The sequence below is a fragment of the Cherax quadricarinatus genome, chromosome 1, assembly GCF_038502225.1.
Source record: "Cherax quadricarinatus isolate ZL_2023a chromosome 1, ASM3850222v1, whole genome shotgun sequence".
Classification (NCBI taxonomy): domain Eukaryota; kingdom Metazoa; phylum Arthropoda; class Malacostraca; order Decapoda; family Parastacidae; genus Cherax; species Cherax quadricarinatus.
This window is the reverse complement of record NC_091292.1, coordinates 99000179-99020727: the sequence shown is the minus strand read 5'-3', so window position 1 is coordinate 99020727 and position 20549 is coordinate 99000179.

Here is a 20549-nt window from a genome sequence, read left to right as displayed (position 1 = left end):
ACTGGTCTCAACAAAGACACAGCATAGACTGGTCTCAACACAGACACAGCACAGACTGGTCTTAACGCATACACAGCACAGACTGGTCTCAACACAGACACAGCACAGACTGGTCTCAACACAGACACAGCACAGACTGGTCTCAACACAGACACAACACAGACTGGTCACAACACAGACACAGCACAGACTGGTCTCAACACAGACACATCATAGACTGGTCTCAACACAGACACATCACAGAATGGTCTCAAAACAGACACAGCACAGACAGGACTCAACACAGACACAACACAGACTGGTCTCAGTACAGACACAGTACAGACTGGTCTCAGTACAGACACAGCATAGACTGGTCTCAACACAGACACAGGATAGACTGGTCTCACCACAGATACGGCACAGACTGGTCTCAACACAGACACAGCATAGACTGGTCTCAACACAGACACAGCATAGACTGGTCTCAACACAGACACAGCACAGACTGGTCTCAACACAGACACAGCATAGACTGGTCTCAACACAGACACAGCACAGACTGGTCTCAAAACAGACACAGCACAGACTGGTATCAGCACGGACACAACACAGACTGGTCTCAGTACAGACACAGCACAGACTGGTCTCAACACAGACACAGCACAGACTGGTCTCAACAAAGACACAGCATAGACTGGTCTCAACACAGGCACAGCACAGACTGGTCTTAACACATACACAGCACAGACTGGTCTCAACACAGACACAACACAGACTGGTCTCAACACAGACACAACACAGACTAGTCTCAGCACCAACAGACACAGCACAGACTGGTCTCAACACGGACACAACACAGACTGGTCTCAACACAAACACACACAGCACAGACTGGTCTCAATACAGACACAACACAGACTGGTCTCAATACAGACACAGCACAGACTGGTCTCAACACAGACACAGCACAGACTGATCTCAGCACAAACACAGCACAGACTGGTCTTAACACAGACACAGCACAGACTGGTCTCAACGCCAGAAGACACAGCACAGACTGGTCTCAACACAGACACAGCAAAGACTGGTCTCAATACCACAGACTGGTCTCAACACAGACACAGCACACACCAGTCACAGCACAGACTGGTCTCAACACATACACAACACAGACTGGTCTCAACACAGACACAGCACACTCTGGTCTCAACACAGACCCAGCACACATTGGTCTCAACACAGACACAACACAGACTGGTCTCAACACATACACAGCACAGACTGGTCTCAACACAGACACAGCACAGACTGGTCTCAACACAGACACAACACAGACTGGTCTCAATACAGACACAGCACAGACTGGTCTCAGCACAGACACAACACAGACTGGTCTCAGTACATACACAACACAGACTGGTCTCAACACCAACACACACAGCACAGACTGGTCTCAACACAGACACAACACAGACTGGTCTCAATACAGACACAACACAGACTGGTCTCAACACAGACACAACACAGACTGGTCTCAATACAGACACAACACAGACTGGTCTCAATACAGACACAGCACAGACTGGTCTCAAAACAGACACAGCACAGACTGGTCTCAACACAGACACAACACAGACTGGTATCAATACAGACACAGCACAGACTGGTCTCAACACAGACACAACACAGACTGGCCTCAATACAGACACAACACAGACTGGTCTCAACACCAACACACACAGCACAGACTGGTCTCAACACAGACACAACACAGACTGGTCTCAATACAGACACAGCACAGACTGGTCTCAACACAGACAACACAGACTGGTCTCAATACAGACACAACACAGACTGGTCTCAATACAGACACAGCACAGACTGGTCTCAACACAGACACAGCACAGACTGGTCTCAACACAAACACAGCACAGACTGGTCTTAACACAGACACAGCACAGATTGGTCTCAACACAGACACAACACAGACTGGTCACAACACAGACACAGCACAGACTGGTCTCAACACAGACACATCATAGACTGGTCTCAACACAGACACATCACAGAATGGTCTCAAAACAGACACAGCACAGACAGGACTCAACACAGACACAACACAGACTGGTCTCAGTACAGACACAGTACAGACTGGTCTCAGTACAGACACAGCATAGACTGGTCTCAACACAGACACAGGATAGACTGGTCTCACCACAGATACGGCACAGACTGGTCTCAACACAGACACAGCATAGACTGGTCTCAACACAGACACAGCATAGACTGGTCTCAACACAGACACAGCACAGACTGGTCTCAACACAGACACAGCATAGACTGGTCTCAACACAGACACAGCACAGACTGGTCTCAAAACAGACACAGCACAGACTGGTATCAGCACGGACACAACACAGACTGGTCTCAGTACAGACACAGCACAGACTGGTCTCAACACAGACACAGCACAGACTGGTCTCAACAAAGACACAGCATAGACTGGTCTCAACACAGGCACAGCACAGACTGGTCTTAACACATACACAGCACAGACTGGTCTCAACACAGACACAACACAGACTGGTCTCAACACAGACACAACACAGACTAGTCTCAGCACCAACAGACACAGCACAGACTGGTCTCAACACGGACACAGCACAGACTGGTCTCAACACAAACACACACAGCACAGACTGGTCTCAATACAGACACAACACAGACTGGTCTCAATACAGACACAGCACAGACTGGTCTCAACACAGACACAGCACAGACTGATCTCAGCACAAACACAGCACAGACTGGTCTTAACACAGACACAGCACAGACTGGTCTCAACGCCAGAAGACACAGCACAGACTGGTCTCAACACAGACACAGCAAAGACTGGTCTCAATACCACAGACTGGTCTCAACACAGACACAGCACACACCAGTCACAGCACAGACTGGTCTCAACACATACACAACACAGACTGGTCTCAACACAGACACAGCACACTCTGGTCTCAACACAGACCCAGCACACATTGGTCTCAACACAGACACAACACAGACTGGTCTCAACACATACACAGCACAGACTGGTCTCAACACAGACACAGCACAGACTGGTCTCAACACAGACACAACACAGACTGGTCTCAATACAGACACAGCACAGACTGGTCTCAGCACAGACACAACACAGACTGGTCTCAGTACATACACAACACAGACTGGTCTCAACACCAACACACACAGCACAGACTGGTCTCAACACAGACACAACACAGACTGGTCTCAATACAGACACAACACAGACTGGTCTCAACACAGACACAACACAGACTGGTCTCAATACAGACACAACACAGACTGGTCTCAATACAGACACAGCACAGACTGGTCTCAAAACAGACACAGCACAGACTGGTCTCAACACAGACACAACACAGACTGGTATCAATACAGACACAGCACAGACTGGTCTCAACACAGACACAACACAGACTGGCCTCAATACAGACACAACACAGACTGGTCTCAACACCAACACACACAGCACAGACTGGTCTCAACACAGACACAACACAGACTGGTCTCAATACAGACACAGCACAGACTGGTCTCAACACAGACAACACAGACTGGTCTCAATACAGACACAACACAGACTGGTCTCAATACAGACACAGCACAGACTGGTCTCAACACAGACACAGCACAGACTGGTCTCAACACAAACACAGCACAGACTGGTCTTAACACAGACACAGCACAGATTGGTCTCAACACAGACACAACACAGACTGGTCACAACACAGACACAGCACAGACTGGTCTCAACACAGACACATCATAGACTGGTCTCAACACAGACACATCACAGAATGGTCTCAAAACAGACACAGCACAGACAGGACTCAACACAGACACAACACAGACTGGTCTCAGTACAGACACAGTACAGACTGGTCTCAGTACAGACACAGCATAGACTGGTCTCAACACAGACACAGGATAGACTGGTCTCACCACAGATACGGCACAGACTGGTCTCAACACAGACACAGCATAGACTGGTCTCAACACAGACACAGCATAGACTGGTCTCAACACAGACACAGCACAGACTGGTCTCAACACAGACACAGCATAGACTGGTCTCAACACAGACACAGCACAGACTGGTCTCAAAACAGACACAGCACAGACTGGTATCAGCACGGACACAACACAGACTGGTCTCAGTACAGACACAGCACAGACTGGTCTCAACACAGACACAGCACAGACTGGTCTCAACAAAGACACAGCATAGACTGGTCTCAACACAGGCACAGCACAGACTGGTCTTAACACATACACAGCACAGACTGGTCTCAACACAGACACAACACAGACTGGTCTCAACACAGACACAACACAGACTAGTCTCAGCACCAACAGACACAGCACAGACTGGTCTCAACACGGACACAGCACAGACTGGTCTCAACACAAACACACACAGCACAGACTGGTCTCAATACAGACACAACACAGACTGGTCTCAATACAGACACAGCACAGACTGGTCTCAACACAGACACAGCACAGACTGATCTCAGCACAAACACAGCACAGACTGGTCTTAACACAGACACAGCACAGACTGGTCTCAACGCCAGAAGACACAGCACAGACTGGTCTCAACACAGACACAGCAAAGACTGGTCTCAATACCACAGACTGGTCTCAACACAGACACAGCACACACCAGTCACAGCACAGACTGGTCTCAACACATACACAACACAGACTGGTCTCAACACAGACACAGCACACTCTGGTCTCAACACAGACCCAGCACACATTGGTCTCAACACAGACACAACACAGACTGGTCTCAACACATACACAGCACAGACTGGTCTCAACACAGACACAGCACAGACTGGTCTCAACACAGACACAACACAGACTGGTCTCAATACAGACACAGCACAGACTGGTCTCAGCACAGACACAACACAGACTGGTCTCAGTACATACACAACACAGACTGGTCTCAACACCAACACACACAGCACAGACTGGTCTCAACACAGACACAACACAGACTGGTCTCAATACAGACACAACACAGACTGGTCTCAACACAGACACAACACAGACTGGTCTCAATACAGACACAACACAGACTGGTCTCAATACAGACACAGCACAGACTGGTCTCAAAACAGACACAGCACAGACTGGTCTCAACACAGACACAACACAGACTGGTATCAATACAGACACAGCACAGACTGGTCTCAACACAGACACAACACAGACTGGCCTCAATACAGACACAACACAGACTGGTCTCAACACCAACACACACAGCACAGACTGGTCTCAACACAGACACAACACAGACTGGTCTCAATACAGACACAGCACAGACTGGTCTCAACACAGACAACACAGACTGGTCTCAATACAGACACAACACAGACTGGTCTCAATACAGACACAGCACAGACTGGTCTCAACACAGACACAGCACAGACTGGTCTCAACACAAACACAGCACAGACTGGTCTTAACACAGACACAGCACAGATTGGTCTCAACGCCAGAAGACACAGCACAGACTGGTCTCAACACAGACACAGCACAGACTGGTGTCAATACCACAGACACAGCGCACTCTGGTCTCAACACAGACACAGCACAGACTGGTCTCAACACAGACACAGCACAGACTGGTCTCAACACAAACACAGCACAGACTGGTCTTAACACAGACACAGCACACATTGGTCTCAACGCCAGAAGACACAGCACATACTGGTCTCAACACAGACACTGCACAGACTGGTGTCAATACCACAGACACAGCACAGACTGGTCTCAACACAGACACAACACACACCGGTCTCAACACATACACAGTACAGACTGGTCTCAACACATACTCAACACAGACTGGTCTCAACACAGACACAGCACACTCTGGTCTCAACACAGACACAGCACACACTGGTCTCAACACAGACACAGCACAGACTGGTCTCAACACATACACAGCACAGACTAGTCTCAACACATACACAGCACAGACTGGTCTCAACGCCAGAAGACACAGCACAGACTGGTCTCAACACAGACACAGCAAAGACTGGTCTCAATACCACAGACACAGCACAGACTGGTCTCAACACAGACACAGCACACACCAGTCACAGCACAGACTGGTCTCAACACATACACAACACAGACTGGTCTCAACACAGACCCAGCACACATTGGTCTCAACACAGACACAACACAGACTGGTCTCAACACATACACAGCACAGACTGGTCTCAACACAGACACAGAACAGACTGGTCTCAACACAGACACAACACAGACTGGTCTCAATACAGACACAGCACAGACTGGTCTCAGCACAGACACAACACAGACTGGTCTCAGTACATACACAACACAGACTGGTCTCAACACCAACACACACAGCACAGACTGGTCTCAACACAGACACAACACAGACTGGTCTCAATACAGACACAACACAGACTGGTCTCAACACAGACACAACACAGACTGGTCTCAATACAGACACAACACAGACTGGTCTCAATACAGACACAGCACAGACTGGTCTCAAAACAGACACAGCACAGACTGGTCTCAACACAGACACAACACAGACTGGTATCAATACAGACACAGCACAGACTGGTCTCAACACAGACACAACACAGACTGGCCTCAATACAGACACAACACAGACTGGTCTCAACACCAACACACACAGCACAGACTGGTCTCAACACAGACACAAGACAGACTGGTCTCAATACAGACACAGCACAGACTGGTCTCAACACAGACAACACAGACTGGTCTCAATACAGACACAACACAGACTGGTCTCAATACAGACACAGCACAGACTGGTCTCAACACAGACACAGCACAGACTGGTCTCAACACAAACACAGCACAGACTGGTCTTAACACAGACACAGCACAGATTGGTCTCAACGCCAGAAGACACAGCACAGACTGGTCTCAACACAGACACAGCACAGACTGGTGTCAATACCACAGACACAGCGCACTCTGGTCTCAACACAGACACAGCACAGACTGGTCTCAATACAGACACAGCACAGACTGGTCTCAACACAGACACAGCACAGACTGGTCTTAACACAGACACAGCACACATTGGTCTCAACGCCAGAAGACACAGCACAGACTGGTCTCAACACAGACACAGCACAGACTGGTGTCAATACCACAGACACAGCACAGACTGGTCTCAACACAGACACAGCACACACCGGTCTCAACACATACACAGTACAGACTGGTCTCTACACATACTCAACACAGACTGGTCTCAACACAGACACAGCACACTCTGGTCTCAACACAGACACAGCACACACTGGTCTCAACACAGACACAGCACAGACTGGTCTCAACACATACACAGCACAGACTAGTCTCAACACATACACAGCGCAGACTGGTCTCAGCACAGACACAGCACAGACTGGTCTCAACACCAAAGGGCACAGCACAGACTGGTCTCAACACAGACACAGCACAGACTGGTCTCAACACAGACACAGCACAGACTGGTCTCAAAACAGACACAGCACAGACTGGTCTCAACACAGACACAGCACACATTGGTCTCAACACAGACACAGTACACACTGGACTCAACACAAACACAGAACAGACTGGTCTCAACACAGACACAGCACACTCTGGTCTCACCACAGACACATCACAGTCTGGTCTCAACACAGACACAGCACAGTCTGGTCTGAACACAGACACAACACACTAGTCTCAACACCAACAGATACACCACAGACAGGTCTCAACACAGATACAGCACAGACTGGTCTCAACACCAACAGACACAACACACACTTGTCTCAACACAGACACACATACTGGTCTCAACACACACAGCACACACTGGTCTCAACACAGACACAGCACAAACTGGTCTCAACACAAACACAGCACAGACTGGTCTCAGCACAGACACAGCACACTCTGGTCTCACCACAGACACAACACAGTCTGGTCTCAACACAGACACAGCACAGTCCGGTCTCAACACAGACACAACACACTAGTCTCAACACCAACAGATGCACCACAGACAGGTCTCAACACAGACACAGCACAGACTGGTCTCAACACCAATAGACACAACACACACTTGTCTCAACACAGACACACATACTGGTCTCAACACACACAGCACACACTGGTCTCAACACAGACACAACACAGACTGGTCCCAACACCAACAGACACAGCACACACTGGTCTCAACACAAACACAGCACACTCTGGTCTCAACAAAAACACAGCACACACTGGTCTCAACACCAACAGACATAACACACACTGGTCTCAACACAAACACAGCACACTCTGGTCTCAACAAAAACACAGCACACACTGATCTCAACACCAACAGACATAACACACACTGGTCTCAACACAAACACAGCACACTCTGGTCTCAACAAAAACACCGCACACACTGGTCTCAACACAAACACAGCACACTCTGGTCTCAACAAAAACACCGCACACACTGGTCTCAACACCAACAGATATAACACACAATGGTCTCAACTCACACAGCACAGACTCGTCTCAACACAGACACAACACACTGGCCTCAACACCAACAAAAACAACATAGATTGGTCTCAACACCTAAAAAAACAACATAGACTGGTCTCAGTCCCAACAAACACTACACACACTGGTCTCAACACAACACACACTGGTCTCGTCACAGATTGGTTTCAACAGCAACAGACACAGCAGAGACTGGTCGCAATACAGACACAACACACTGGTCTCAACACCAACAAACACAACGTAGACTGGTCTCAACACAGACACAACACAGACTGGTCTCAACACCAACAGACACAATACACACTGGTCTCAACACACACACAACACATTCTAGTCTCAGCACAAACACAACACACACACTGGTCTCAACACAGACACAACAGACACTGGTCTCAACACACACAACACACACTGGTCTCAACACAGACATAACACAGATTGGTCACAACACAGACACAACACTGACTGGTCTCAACACCAACAGACACAACACACAATGGTCTCAACACAGACACAAAACACACTGGTCTCAACACAGACACAATACACACTGGTCTCAACACAGACACAACACATACTGGTCTCAACACACATACAACACACACTTGTCTCAACACAGACACAACACAGACTGGTCTCAACTACACACAATATACTCTGGTCTAAACACACACAACACACACTGGTCTTAACACAAATACAACACACACTTGTCTCAACACAAACACAACACAGACTGGTCTCAACTACACACAATATACACTGATCTAAACACACACAACACACACTGGTCTCAACACAGACACAACACACACTGGTCTCAACACAGACACAACACAGACTGGTCTCAACACAGAAACAACACCGACTGGTCTCAACACCAACAGACACAACACACACTGGTCTTAACACAGACACAACACACACTGGTCTCAACACAGACACAACACACACTGGTCTCAACACCAACAGGCACAACACACACTGGTCTCAACACAGACACAACACACACTGGTTTCAACACAGACACAACACACACTGGTCTCAGCACAGACACACACACTGGTCTCAACACACACACAATACACACTGGTCTCAACACAGACACAACACACACTGGTCTCAACACTAACAGGCACAACACACACTGGTTTCAACACAGACACAACCCACACTGGTCTCAGCACAGACACACACACTGGTCTCAACACACACACAACACACACTTGTCTCAACACATTCGCAACACACACTAGTCTCAACACATTCGCAACACACACTAATCTCAACACATTCGCAACACACACTAGTGTCAACACATTCGCAACACACACTGGTCTCAACACATTCGCAACACACACTGGTCTCAACACATTCGCAACACACACTGGTCTCAACACATTCGCAACACACACTGGTCTCAACACATTCGCAACACACACTAGTCTCAACACATTCGCAACACACACTAGTCTCAACACATTCGCAACACACACTAGTCTCAACACATTCGCAACACACACTAGTCTCAACACATTCGCAACACACACTGGTCTCAACACATTCGCAACACACACTGGTCTCAACACATTCGCAACACACACTGGTCTCAACACAGACACAACACACACTGGTCTCAACACAGACACAACACACACTGGTCTCAACACAGACACAACACACACTGGTCTCAACACAGACACAACACACACTGGTCTCAACACATTCGCAACACACACTGGTCTCAACACAGACACAACACACACTGGTCTCAACACAGACACAACACAGACTGGTCTCAACACAGAAACAACACCGACTGGTTTCAACACCAACAGACACAACACACACTGGTCTCAACACAGACACAACACACATTGGTCTCAACACAGACACAACACACACTGGTTTCAACACAGACACAACACACACTGGTCTCAGCACAGACACACACACTGGTCTCAACACACACACAACACACACTGGTCACAACAGACACAACACACACTGGTCTCAACACCAACAAGCACAACACACACTGGTTTCAACACAGACACAACACACACTGGTCTCAGCACAGACACACACACTGGTCTCAACACACACACAACACACACTGGTCACAACAGACACAACACACACTGGTCTCAACACCAACAAGCACAACACACACTGGTTTCAACACAGACACAACACACACTGGTCTCAGCACAGACACACACACTGGTCTCAACACACACACAACACACACTGGTCTCAACACATTCGCAACACACACTGGTCTCAACACATTCTCAACACACACTGGTCTCAACACATTCGCAACACACACTAGTCTCAACACATTCGCAACACACACTGGTCTCAACACATTCGCAACACACACTGGTCTCAACACATTCGCAACACACACTGGTCTCAACACATTCGCAACACACACTGGTCTCAACACATTCGCAACACACACTGGTCTCAACACATTCGCAACACACACTGGTCTCAACACAGACACAACACACACTGGTCTCAACACAGACACAACACACACTGGTCTCAACACATTCGCAACACACACTGGTCTCAACACACTGGTCTCAGACACAACACACACTGGTCTCAACACATTCGCAACACACACTGGTCTCAACACATTCGCAACACACACTAGTCTCAACACATTCGCAACACACACTGGTCTCAACACATTCGCAACACACACTAGTCTCAACACATTCGCAACACACACTAGTCTGAACACATTCGCAACACACACTAGTCTCAACACATTCGCAACACACACTAGTCTCAACACATTCGCAACACATACTGGTCTCAACACATTCGCAAAACACACTGGTCTCAACACATTCGCAACACACACTGGTCTCAACACATTCGCAACACACACTGGTCTCAACACATTCGCAACACACACTGGTCTCAACACATTCGCAACACACACTACTCTCAACACATTCGCAACACACACTGGTCTCAACACAGATACAACACACACTGGTCTCAACACAGACACAACACACACTGGTCTCAACACAGACACAACACACACTGGTCTCAACACAGACACAACACACACTGGTCTCAACACACACACAACACACACTGGTCTCAACACAGACACAACACACACTGGTCTCAACACAGACACAACACACACTGGTCTCAACACACACACAACACACACTGGTCTCAACACACACACAACACACACTGGTCTCAACACAGACACAACACACACTGGTCTCAACACACACATAACACACACTGGTCTCAACACACACACAACACACACTAGTCTCAACACACACATAACACACACTGGTCTCAACACACACACAACACACACTGGTCTCAACACAGACACAACACACACTGGTCTCAACACATTCGCAACACACACTGGTCTCAACACAGACACAACACACACTGGTCTCAACACAGGCGGAACACACACTGGTCTCAACACAGACACAACACACACTGGTCTCAACACAGACACAACACACACTGGTCTCAACACAGACACAACACACACTGGTCTCAACACAGACGCAACACACACTGGTCTCAACACAGACACAACACACACTGGTCTCAACACACACACAACACACACTGGTCTCAACACAGACACAACACACACTGGTCTCAACACAGACACAACACACACTGGTCTCAACACACACACAACACACACTGGTCTCAACACACACACAACACACACTGGTCTCAACACACACACAACACACACTGGTCTCAACACACACACAACACACACTGGTCTCAACACAGACACAACACACACTGGTCTCAACACACACATAACACACACTGGTCTCAACACACACACAACACACACTGGTCTCAACACAGACACAACACACACTGGTCTTAACACAGACACAGCACACACTGGTCTCAACACAGACACAACACACACTAGTCTCAACACACACACAACACACACTGGTCTCAACACACACACAACACACACTAGTCTCAACACACACACAACACACACTGGCCTCAACACAGACACAACACACACTAGTCTCAACACACACACAACACACACTGGTCTCAACACAGACACAACACACACTGGCCTCAACACACACACAACACACACTAGTCTCAACACACACACAACACACACTAGTCTCAACACACACACAACACACACTAGTCTCAACACACACACAACACACACTGGTCTCAACACAGACGCAACACACACTGGTCTCAACACAGACACAACACACACTGGTCTCAACACAGACACAACACACACTGGTCTCAACACAGACACAACACACACTGGTCTCAACACAGACACAACACACACTGGTCTCAACACAGACACAACACACACTGGTCTCAACACAGACACAACATACACTGGTCTCAACACAGACGCAACACACACTGGTCTCAACACAGACACAACACACACTGGTCTCAACACAGACACAACACACACTGGTCTCAACACAGACACAACACACACTGGTCTCAACACAGACACAACACACACTGGTCTTAACACAGACACAACACACACTGGTCTCAACACAGACACAACACACACTAGTCTCAACACAGACACAACACACACTGGTCTCAACACACACAACACACACTGGTCTCAACACAGACACAACACACACTGGTCTCAACACAGACACAACACACACTGGTCTCAACACATTCGCAACACACACTGGTCTCAACACAGACACAACACACACTGGTCTCAACACAGACGCAACACACACTGGTCTCAACACAGACACAACACACACCGGTCACAACACACACACAACACACACTAGTCTCAACACAAACACTGTTGCAACAAATACTTTATATATAACAATCAAACGGATTTTTAACATCACAACAAACAGTGCTAATTTAATTCAACTATCCAGTCTTCCCTTTGAGGCATTAATCCTCACTTCTCTCTCTCTCTATCTATCTTTCTCTCTCTCTCTCTCTTTCTCCTGTCTCTGTTGACATTTAATTTTGGCTTCTCGTTCGTCTTCAAATATAAGAAAAATTCCATCTTCCGTCTGTAACAAATGCGCTTGAAATTCTTCATTTTTATTAAAGTTTACCTTGAAATTTTCTAAAACATTTTGACAATGCAATTTTATGGGGAAGAGATAAATCCGTAGGGTTCTAACAGACTCTAGAAATGGTATATAATTACGCTTGATCCAAGGATGGGGAGGGTATACATATTATACTTCATGGTAACGTTATTAGAACGAGCCAATCAAAGGTATATATAGCGAGAGGTATGTATCTCTCAGTGTATATACAGTGAGACATGTGTTTCTCTCAGTGTATATACAGTGAGACATCAGTATCTCTCAGTGTATATACAGTGAGACATGTGTATCTCTCAGTGTATATACAGTGAGACATGTGTATCTCTCAGTGTATATACAATGAGACGCATCTCTCAGTGTATATACAATGAGACGCATCTCTCAGTGTATATACACTGAGACATTTGTATCTCTCAGTGTATATACAGTGAGACATGTGTATCTCTCAGTGTATATACAGTGAGACATGTGTATCTCTCAGTGTATATACAGTGAGACATGTGTATCTCTCAGTGTATATACAGTGAGACATGTGTATCTCTCAGTGTATATACAATGAGACGTATCTCTCAGTGTATATACAGTGAGACATTTGTATCTCTCAGTGTATATACAATGAGACGTATCTCTCAGTGTATATACAGTGAGACATGTGTATCTCTCAGTGTATATACAATGAGACGTATCTCTCAGTGTATATACAGTGAGACATGTGTATCTCTCAGTGTATATACAATGAGACGTATCTCTCAGTGTATATACACTGAGACATTTGTATCTCTCAGTGTATATACAGTGAGACATGTGTATTTCTCAGTGTATATAAGCTAAGACGTATCTCTCAGTGTACATACGCTGAGACATGTGTATCTCTCAGTATATATACAATGAGACGTGTGTATCTCTCAGTGTATATAAACTGAGACATTTGTATCTCTCAGTGTATATACAGTGAGACATGTGTATCTCTCAGTGTATATACAGTGAGACATGTGTATCTCTCAGTGTATATACAGTGAGACATGTGTATCTCTCAGTGTATATACAGTGAGACATGTGTATCTCTCAGTGTATATACAATGAGACGTATCTCTCAGTGTATATACACTGAAACATTTGTATCTCTCAGTGTATATACAGTGAGACATGTGTATTTCTCAGTGTATATAAGCTAAGACGTATCTCTCAGTGTACATACGCTGAGACATGTGTATCTCTCAGTATATATACAATGAGACGTGTGTATCTCTCAGTGTATATAAACTGAGACATGTGTATCTCTCAGTGTATATACACTGAGACGTGTGTATCTCTCAGTGTATATACACTGAGACGTGTGTATCTCTCAGTGTATATAAACTGAGACATGTGTATCTCTCAGTGTATATACACTGAGACATGTGTATCTCTCAGTGTATATACACTGAGACTTGTGTATCTCTCATTGTATATACACTGAGACGTGTGTATCTCTCAGTGTATATACACTGAGACGTGTGTATCTCTCAGTGTATATACACTGAGACGTGTGTATCTCTCAGTGTATATACACTGAGACATGTGTATCTCTCAGTGTATATACACTGAGACGTGTGTATCTCTCAGTGTATATAAACTGCGACATGTGTATCTCTCAGTGTATATACACTGAGACATGTGTATCTCTCAGTGTATATACACTGAGACGTGTGTATCTTTCAGTGTATATACATTGAGACATGTGTATCTCTCAGTGTATATACACTGAGACATGTGTATCTCTCAGTGTATATACACTGAGACGTGTGTATCTTTCAGTGTATATACATTGAGACATGTGTATCTCTCAGTGTATATACACTGAGACGTGTGTATCTCTCAGTGTATATACACTGAGACGTGTGTATCTCTCAGCGTATATACATTGAGAGGTATGTATCTCTCAGTGTATATACACACATCTGAGAGTTTACATAAATCCCATTGTTAAGGATTAAAATAATTTTGACTGGTTGTAAACAGGTGACCTGAAGCCTTACTGACCCTCGTGTAGTCAGCTGACATTGACCCCAGTTCACCAACCAACCAACCAAACAATCAACCAACCAGCCAACAAACCAATTAACCAGCCACACAGCGAACCAACCAGCCAACCACTCATCCAACTAACCAATCAATCAACCAACCAGCAAGCCAACCAACCAAACAACCAACCAGCCAGCCAACCAACCAAACAACCAACCAACCAACCAACCAACCAAACAATCAACCAACCAATCAAACAACCAACCAACCAACCAACCAACCAACCAAACAACCAATCAACCAACCAAACAACAAACAAATCAACCAACCAACCAACCAAACAACCAACAAATCAACCAACCAACCAACTAACCAACCTACCAACCAACTAACCAACCAGCCAACCAATCAACCAAACAACCAACCAACCAACCAAACAACCAACCAACCAAACAACCAACCAAACAACCAACCAACCGACCGACCAACCAACCAACCAATCAACCAAACAACCAACAAATCAACCAACCAACCAACAAATCAACCAACCAACAAACCAACCAACCAACCAACCAACCAACCAACCAACCAACCAATCAAACAACCAACCAACCAACCAACCAAACAACCAATCAAACAACCAAACAAACAACCAACCATCCAACAAAACAACCAAACAACCAATCAACCAGCCAACCAAGCAACCAAACAATCAAGCAAACAACCAACCTACCAACCAACCAACCATCCATCCAACCAACTAACCAACCAACGAACCAACCAACCAACTAACCAACCAACGAACCAACCAACCAACCAACCAAACAACCAACCAACCAACGAACCAATCAACCAACTAACCAACCAACCAACCAACCATCCTACCATCTAACCAACCAACCAACCAACCAACCAACTAACCAACCAACCAACCAACCAACGAATCAAACAACCAACGAACCAACGAACCAACCAACAAACCAACCAACCAACCAAACAACCAACCAACCAACCAACCAAACAACCACCCAACCAACCGAACAACCAACCAATCAACCAACCAACCAACCAACCAACCAACCAACCAACCAACCAACTAACCAACCAACCAACCAACCAACCAACCAACCAACTAACCAAACAACCAACCAACTAACTAACCAACTAACCAACCAACCAACGAACCAACGAACCAACGAACCAACGAACCAACGAACCAACGAACCAACCAACCAACCAAACAACCAACCAACCAACCAACTAACAAACCAACCAACCAACTAACCAACCAACCAACCAACTAACCAACCAACCAACCAACCAACCAACCAACCAACCAAACAATCAACCAACCAAACAACCAAACAACCAACTAGCCAACCAACCAACCAACCAAACAACCAACCAAACAACCAACCAACCAACCAACCAACCAACCAACCAACCAACCTAACAATCAACCAACCAAACAACCAAACAACCAACTAAGCAACCAACCAACCAACCAACCAACCATCCAACCAACCAAACAACCAACCAACCAACCAACCAACCAAACAACCAACCAACCAACCAACCAACCAACCAACCAACCAACCAAACAACCAACCAACCAAACAACCAACTAACCAACCAACGAACCAACCAACCAACCAACCAACAAACAACCAAACAACCAAACAACCAACCAACCAAACAACTAACCAACCAACCAACCTGCCAACCGACCAACTAACCAACCAACCAACCAACCAACCAATCAACCAACTAACCAACCAACCAACCAACCAACCAACCATCCAACCAACTAACCAACCAACGAACCAACCAACCAACTAACCAACCAACGAACCAACCAACGAACCAAACAACCAACGAACCAACGAACCAACCAACAAACCAACCAACCAACCAAACAACCAACCAACCAACCAACCAAACAACCACCCAACCAACCGAACAACCAACCAATCAACCAACCAACCAACCAACCAACCAACCAACCAACCAACCAACTAACCAACAAACCAACCAACCAGCCAACCAACCAACCAACCAACTAACCAAACAACCAACCAACTAACCAACCAACTAACCAACCAACCAACGAACCAACGAACCAACGAACCAACGAACCAACGAACCAACCAACCAACCAAACAACCAACCAACCAACCAACTAACAAACCAACCAACCAACTAACCAACCAACCAACCAACCAACCAACTAACCAACCAACCAACCAACCAACCAACCAACCAACCAACCAAACAATCAACCAACCAACCAAACAACCAACTAACCAACAAACCAACCAACCAAACAACCAACCAAACAACCAACCAACCAACCAACCAACCAACCAACCAAACAACCAACCAACCAACCAACCAACCAACCAACCAAACAATCAACCAACCAAACAACCAAACAACCAACTAACCAACCAACCAACCAACCAACCAACCATCCAACCAACCAAACAACCAACCAACCAACCAACCAACCAACCAACCAAACAACCAACCAAGCCAACCAACCAACCAAACAACCAACCAACCAAACAACCAACCAACCAACCAACCAACCAAACAACCAACCAACCAAACAACCAACCAACCAAACAACCAACCAACCAAACAACCAACCAACCAAACAACCAACCAACCAAACAACCAACCAACCAAACAACCAACCAACCAACCAACCAACCAACCAACCAAACAACCAACCAAGCCAACCAAAAAACCAAACAACCAACCAACCAAACAACCAACCAACCAAACAACCAACCAAACAACCAACCAACCAAACAACCAACCAACCAAACAACCAACCAACCAAACAACCAACCAACCAACCAACCAACCAACCAAACAACCAACCAAGCCAACCAACCAACCAAACAACCAACCAACCAACCAACCAACCAAACAACCAACCAACCAAACAACCAACCAACCAAACAACCAACCAACCAAACAACCAACCAAACAACCAACCAAGCCAACCAACCAACCAAACAACCAACCAACCAAACAACCAACCAACCAACCAACCAACCAAACAACCAACCGACCAAACAACCAACCAACCAAACAACCAACCAACCAACCAACCAAACAACCAACCAACCAAACAACCAACCAACCAAACAACCAACCAACCAAACAACCAACCAACCAAACAACCAACCAACCAAACAACCAACCAACCAAACAACCAACCAACCAACCAACCAACCAAACAACCAACCAACCAAACAACCAACCAACCAAACAACCAACCAACCAAACAACCAACCAACCAAACAACCAACCAACCAACCAAACAACCAACCAACCAACCAACCAACCAAACAACCAACCAACCAAACAACCAACCAACCAAACAACCAACCAACCAAACAACCAACCAACCAAACAACCAACCAACCAACCAACCAACCAACCAAACAACCAACCAACCAACCAACCAACCAACCAACCAACCAACCAACCAACCAACCAACCAAACAACCAACCAACCAAACAACCAACCAACCAAACAACCAACCAACCAAACAACCAACCAAACAACCAACCAACCAAACAACCAACCAACCAAACAAACAACCAACCAAACAACCAACCAACCAAACAACCAACCAACCAAACAACCAACCAACCAACCAAACAACCAACCAACCAAACAACCAACCAAGCAAACAACCAACCAACCAAACAACCAACCAACCAAACAACCAACCAACCAAACAACCAACCAACCAACCAAACAACCAACCAACCAAACAACCAACCAACCAAACAACCAACCAACCAAACAACCAACCAACCAAACAACCAACCAACCAAACAACCAACCAACCAACCAACCAACCAAACAACCAACCAACCAAACAACCAACCAACCAAACAACCAACCAACCAAACAACCAACCAACCAAACAACCAACCAACCAACCAAACAACCAACCAACCAAACAACCAACCAACCAAACAACCAACCAACCAAACACCCAACCAACCAAACAACCAACCAACCAACCAACCAACCAACCAACCAAACACCCAACCAACCAAACAACCAACCAACCAACCAAACAATCAATCAACCAATCAACCAAACAACCAAACAACCAACCAAACAACCAACCAAACAACCAACCAACCAAACAACCAACCAACCAAACAACCAACCAAACAACCAACCAACCAAACAACCAACCAACCAAACAAACAACCAACCAAACAACCAACCAACCAAACAACCAACTAACCATCTTTCTAAAAAAGTCAATGGTTCTGCAGAAATATGCAAATTTTTATATTCCGTTTTTGAGATTCCACAGGTCATTCACTATGCCATAATCTATCATTCATAACTCATGACCCAGAAATCATAGTTCATATTTCAAAGCATATCATTTATGTTCTATAATCTATGTTCTATAATTCACTGGTGTTATGCCACGTCAACCTGCAAAATATAACGAATGTTATATTCATAAATCTATCTCGGTATATAGCTGAAAACAGTCTATCGATGAGTGTATGTAGGTATGATCCAAGGTAATGGAGGGACAGAATTAGCTCCAGTTCCTCGGATCTCAAACCCTTTCACCGAAATATGTCGAAGGGGTTAAGAAGGTTTGTTGATTAATTGGGTTTAAATCCTATCGGCTGCATGAGAGGGTCATTCAAGTTGCCACGACACCTGTTCACTACCTGTCAAGGATGACTGAAGAATATATACACACAGGATATATACACAGGATA